The sequence below is a fragment of the Lygodium microphyllum genome, chromosome 15 (genome assembly GCF_053477565.2).
Source record: "Lygodium microphyllum isolate KBCC chromosome 15, Lygodium_microphyllum_v1.1.10, whole genome shotgun sequence".
In the NCBI taxonomy this organism is placed as follows: Eukaryota; Viridiplantae; Streptophyta; class Polypodiopsida; order Schizaeales; family Lygodiaceae; genus Lygodium; species Lygodium microphyllum.
Window position 1 is genome coordinate 131,049,631 of NC_141149.1, and position 6,000 is coordinate 131,055,630.

Genomic DNA, 6,000 nt, shown 5'->3' on the forward strand with positions numbered 1-6,000 from the left:
TTGGTCAATGTAAGGGTGAGCGAGCACATGGTCGTCTAAATGCTGGTTGCGGGTGATGGCCAAAACCCTAAACGAGATAGCTGCCACATAAGTAGGGTCATATTCGATGGTTTTAACTGCCCTACGTTGCTCAACATTGGTCATTATCCGGCAACCTTTTTTCTCCCATTGGATTCTCAGAGCAAACCACTGCTGCAAGAACGTGGAAGGCAAGCTTTCCATTTGCATGAGCTCTTGCAACTCGTGCTCAGGAACAGAACGAGGAGGCTTACGATATGAAGTGATTAGTCTTCTAAGGGCAGCTTGCTCCTTTGAGATTTCGTCGTTTGCTATCAGTTCAGTAGCATCATAACTTCTAGCGAATGTAGTGAAAGTGTTGTCCAACATCTTGATGCAAGTTACTAAGTAATCCCCAGAAGTCACGGCGAGGTCTTTAGCCAAGGAAAGGAAAGGTCGTACTGCGTAGGAAGGTTTAAGACCTGCTGATGGGAATGGTGCAGATGGACTAGATAGTGGTGACTCCATCATTGGTGTCACAGGTGTGGCTTTGCACTCCGAAGCACTTTGAGGTGCTGTAGGAAGCTCTAGGGGCATGGGAGTTATACTGGGTTCTGAGTGAGCAGTCATGGGGGTATTTAAGTTCTTTGGATTAGGTAAGTCTAAGGCTTGTGGCATTTGCTTTGGTCGATAGATGAGTTGGGGCTTACTAGCCACAGCGGGCAATGATTTGCTGACTATGCCCTGGGCACCATGTGTACAAGCCTCCCTCACTGGGGTGAGATTGCTTGTAGATGAGCTTTTAAGCTTGCCATTTTTAGGCACCCAAATCTAGGGGTTGCCCTCGTAGTATACTTGTCTCCTCTTTTTTAGAGATAGTGGAGTCCATTTCGTGATTCTCTATTCTTTTTTAGCCAAAACCCCTAAAGTCTGACATGTTTTGGAGTCCCAAAGACGTTATTTACTTACAAATCTGACAAAATACATGACAGAGATGTGATGAAATTAATAATGAGTTTTTTGAAAGTCGAGAGATCTTTCAATATTGTTTTTGGCGCCCAATACATACTCATTTGGGTTCTTGGCGCTACTTTTTAGTTCATTCACCCCTCTTTGAGCTTCTTTCTCTGCGCTTTCATTCTTTTCATGGCTTCCTCCAGGCGCCCTTCTCATTTAATACACTCTTGCACAGTCTATAGCCAGGGAGTAGATGGAAATTTTGAGCCCAAAACCTTTGCTGTAAATGATTGGGTTACCATGCTGCCATCTTGCAAGGGCTCCCATAAGGTGAAAAGAAGAAAACGAGAAGATATAAAACATCACTGGAAGGGGCGTATCATTGCCTTCAAAATTATGCCTGAAGGCTGGTTTGTCAAGGTGCAACATGTTTACATGGCCAAGGATATGCACTTGCCTCCAAACGAACGTGTTCCCCAACAAACACATTGTAAGTTATAAGTTGAATAACGTATATAATTCTTTTCCATTTATGCAAGTTCTAACAAACGGTTCGTCATTGTAGATATCTTTCCATCAACAAGTATTGAATGGCAACCTGTGGAAAGCCTAAGTGGGACTTTCCATGCCATTCATAAGGTATTGGCAGACATTATTTATGCCGATCAAACTGTGTCTTTTTATAGTGAATGCAAGGTTTTTATATATTATGCACAGTATGTGGTTCCCTCTAAAGCGGATAGGTATGGGAATATCGAAGATTTGCCATTGCCAAGTCTTTCATCTCTAAATTGGGAGATTCCTGACAAGGTAACAGTGCAGAGTTTCAAATTCAAAATATCTCAGGATATTAAAAAGTCCATGACAGTTGGAAGGATCTCAAGAAGAATACGTTTATCATGGTTTGTACCCCTCCATATCTTCGTGGCTTGCTTCAAAACAGCAAATTTACAAAGAACGAAGGTATCCTGGTTAAGTAGAAACTTTTCGGAAGAGGATTTGGACAACACTATAGGGACACATTGGAAATCTAGAGAGTGCGATCAAAAAGGTGATATCTTGAGGTGCAGTGCATGCCCTCAATCCTTGGCTTTGGCTTACAGTATCCCTCGCCAAAATCTTGCTTTGGGATTTGATTACAGGCGATACAAACTAAGATTGGGTATTTGGGTTCCCTTGGATTCTGATACAGATAACACACCATATAAACTTGTGGTGCACGTTTTTCCGCATGAAGTAAAGAAGGTGAATGTTACTTCCAATTGGAGTCTGAAAGATGTGAGGGATACCTTGGAATTGCTAGACAATACATCCCCTAGATATAAGTTCAAAGTGAATGGTGTAACGATTGGTAAAAGAGCCGAGCGCTCTTTCTTTTGTACGAGTTGTTTGTCTCCCAAAATTGTGAGTTTGGGGCCTTGAGAATGAAAACTTGGCAGGAATTTATCTTAATAGACTGTCCTTAAGATATTCTTTAATGGGAACTTCATAAGCTATCGTGAAGCAAGTCGCCTTTCGAATGTGTATAAATAAAATGTACATTGCATCCGATTTATAAGTGAAACTTTTCATTATTTATCTTAATAGACTGTCCTTAAGATATTTTTTAATGGGAACTTCATAAGCTATCGTGAAGCAAGTCGCCTTTCGAATGTGTATAAATAAAATGTACATTGCATCCGATTTATAAGTGAAAATTTTCATTACACAATGAGGTACAAAAATTGCATAAAAATGTACAAAGCCAAAATAATAAGGCTCGTGTATAAAATGTACATTACATTCGATTTACAAGTGAAAATTTTCATTACACAATGAGGTACAAAAATTGCATAAAAATGTACAAAGCCAAAATAAAAAGGCTCGTGTATGCTTATGTTTGCTATTTTCATTCTTTATCGATTTCTTCAAAGATATTTTTTCTCACAGGGCCTTTCTTTGATTGTTGAAAAAATTTGACCTTTACAGGTAGTCTCTTTTCTTGGGTCTTAAGAGGGGATGGATCAAATTTAAGAGGAGAGAGCACTGGCATTCCTTTTTTCTTAGACTCTACAGCAGTGGTCCCATTGCCTTTTCCCTTGCCCTTGTCTTTACCATTGCCATTGTCCTTACCCTTTCCCTCGACCTTTCCCTTGCTTGTGCCCTTGGCCATTGAAGTTTTGGGAGGAAGAGGGGAGTCAGGATCATACGGTGTGATTGCTTTGTCTAGAATCAGCTCGATGCATCTCTCCCTTATCCACCAAACATATGATTCAGGATAGTCTCTACACTGTAAGAATAAATATTATAAGTTAGTGAAAAGACATCATGATAAGGGTTACACAAACATCAAATGAAATAAACTTACATTCACTCCTTCTATTTGTAACAGCTTTGAATCCACTGTTCTGCAAATGTTTGAGATAACTCTCCATCCACAAGAATGCGCATCACTTTGCAATGGAACTTCTTGTAGAAGAAAAGTATACGGCCTTTTAGGATCAGCAAGATCCTCGTATGTTGTATCCAAAAATGTAGAAACGAGTCTAGCAGCACTGCAAAAGGAAGCTTTGTAAGTTCAAAATATTATTTATAAAAGAAATCAAAGTAAGTAATTTTCTTCCAACATACATTCGTGCTTGACCGTGAACACCGCTGAGAGAATTCATAAAGATAATTTCCCTTGAAAGACAATTAATGTAGATGAGACTCCAATGCCCTCTGCAAATTCATAAAAGAGGTGAGTAGGTGAGTAGAAGGGTGAAAGCAAATGAACATAAATTCTCCTCTACAGAAAAAGAAAAATACCTTTCTACATAAGGGAAAAAGATGTGGTAATTTCTCACACTATCGAAGCTACGAAAAAATGGTGAAATATTAGAACCAGATTTTGCAAAAAGTCCCACAGAGAGAAGTGGATCAACAATGTATATGGTTCTTCGGATATCGAGAGTGAGAGAGGACACCAATGCCCTGCAGATAATAGCAAAAGCTATTCAATACCAATTTCATCCAAAATATAATTGAAAAGACTTAACTTATGCAACAAAAAACCTTACCTTATGCAACAAAATACCACGGAGTCAGATAGTTGGACATCCCTTTTTTCCAACATGGGCTTGTCCTCGGGAGATATACTAAGATATTCCTCCTCAGATTCCCCAGCAACATTCACAAGAATCTGCCCATACACTTTTCCCATCCTCTCGCTGTTGAGGGGAGCAAGTGATGCGGCTTTCCTCTTGTAAACATCGTCTTCAGTTTCAAACACCTCCTGATTTTCTTCACTCAAGAAAGCCTCCTGCTGGGTGGCACCCCTTGTAGGGTAAAGGTCACTAACATCTTCAACATTTAGCTTTTTCTCTTTCCTGGACAATTTTGGGGGAACGTTAAGGATTTCAAAGGCTTTTTGATCATTGGAAGGCAAGGGCCTCAAGACTTTGTCAAACCTATACCTCACTCTGCTAATGATGCTGAAATCTTTATTCATAAGGGTGATCCTATGAGCATGGGCGGCAGCAATGTAAGCGTCGTTCATGAAATCAATAACAAAATCTTATGCGGCCTCTTGCAGGGCAAGAATGGCTAAGAGTTGCCACTTCTTATTTAGACCAGAGACAGTTGCCACTTGAGACAATCTATCAGAGATCTCTTTAACCACCCTTATAAAAGCAGCTTTTGGAATGACATGCTCTGTAGCTCTCTGGGCTTTCCTGATCTCACTGAAACATCTTTGCATATAGAAGAACCTGGACTTCCTCTTTCTCTTTTGTGGCTTGGGGTGTTCAGTGGCTTCAGCAGATGTGGGCTCAGGTACCATTGTAGGGAATGAATCTTTCACAGGGTTAGCCTCATCCTTTGCTTCCTCAACTTCGGGTGAAGAAACATTTATGGAAGATGTAAGGACAACACCTGGTGTAGGAGGGATTTCTGTTGTAAAATGCTCTGGAGCCTGTGATGGACCAGCTTCTTCTACCCCCTTAGATTCATCAAATTTTAACTTTCTTCTACCCCCACTATCCTTCCCATCTAGATACACTCTTCTTGCAGTTTGCTTTGTCCTTGCCATCCAGAAAAGGAAAAATAACAACCAGAAGGACAATAACTGAAAGACAAACTGGCGAGGAAAGTGAATAAATGAGCAATTCCGATATGGCGCGATATGAACAAAGCGAGCAGAATGAAACAACACCCTCGCTCCGTATTGGAGATCAGAAGCCGATACGGCGCGATAGGGAGAAAACGAGCACACGGTTTGGACGCCCTCGCTCCGTATTGGAGATGAGAAGCCGATACGGCGCGATAACGAGAAAACGACCACATCGTTTTGACGCCCTCGCTCCGTATTGGAGAGTAGAAGCCGATACGGCGCGATTAGGAGAAAACGACCACACCGTTTAGATGCCCTCGCTCCGTATTGGAGATGAGAAGCCGATACAGTGCGATTAGGAGAAAACGACCACACCGTTTGGACGCCCTCGCTCCGTATCGGCACACCTCTTTTTGCTAGCGAAAAAAGGACTTGTATTGCACCGTATCGGCAAGCAAGGCGGGAAGAGCTCGAGAAATGAAAAGTGTACACGTCGGACAAATGACCACTTATATACCCAGGTAAATCATGACACGTGTCAGACACGTGTCCGATACTGATTGTGCCACGTATCTGCATTTACGGTCCGTATGCTACGTGTCAAGTAATGACCGGTCCACTTGTTCGCCACGTGGTTTTCGGCCACGTGTTGCCCAACGGCTACTGCCACGTGTATGAGACTAACGGATACTGCCAGGTGGCATAATCCGCGCCTACATAAGGGTGTGTTTCTTATCTGTACGGCTTTTTTCGATTTCTGACCTTTGTTTGTATTGCTAATACGGCGCGAGAGCGACTGTCGGTTTTCTTCGCTTTCCTCTCTTTGCTTCGTTTTGGAGGTTCTGTAGATCTAGTCTTCTTTCAACGTTCCTAAAGCTCGTGTGACCAACTTTGTTCTAGCTCTAGCGCTTCTTACTGGGATCACCGATACGGTGTGAGGGGGCCTTTCCGTCTGAATCGTTTCTCTCTTATCACGC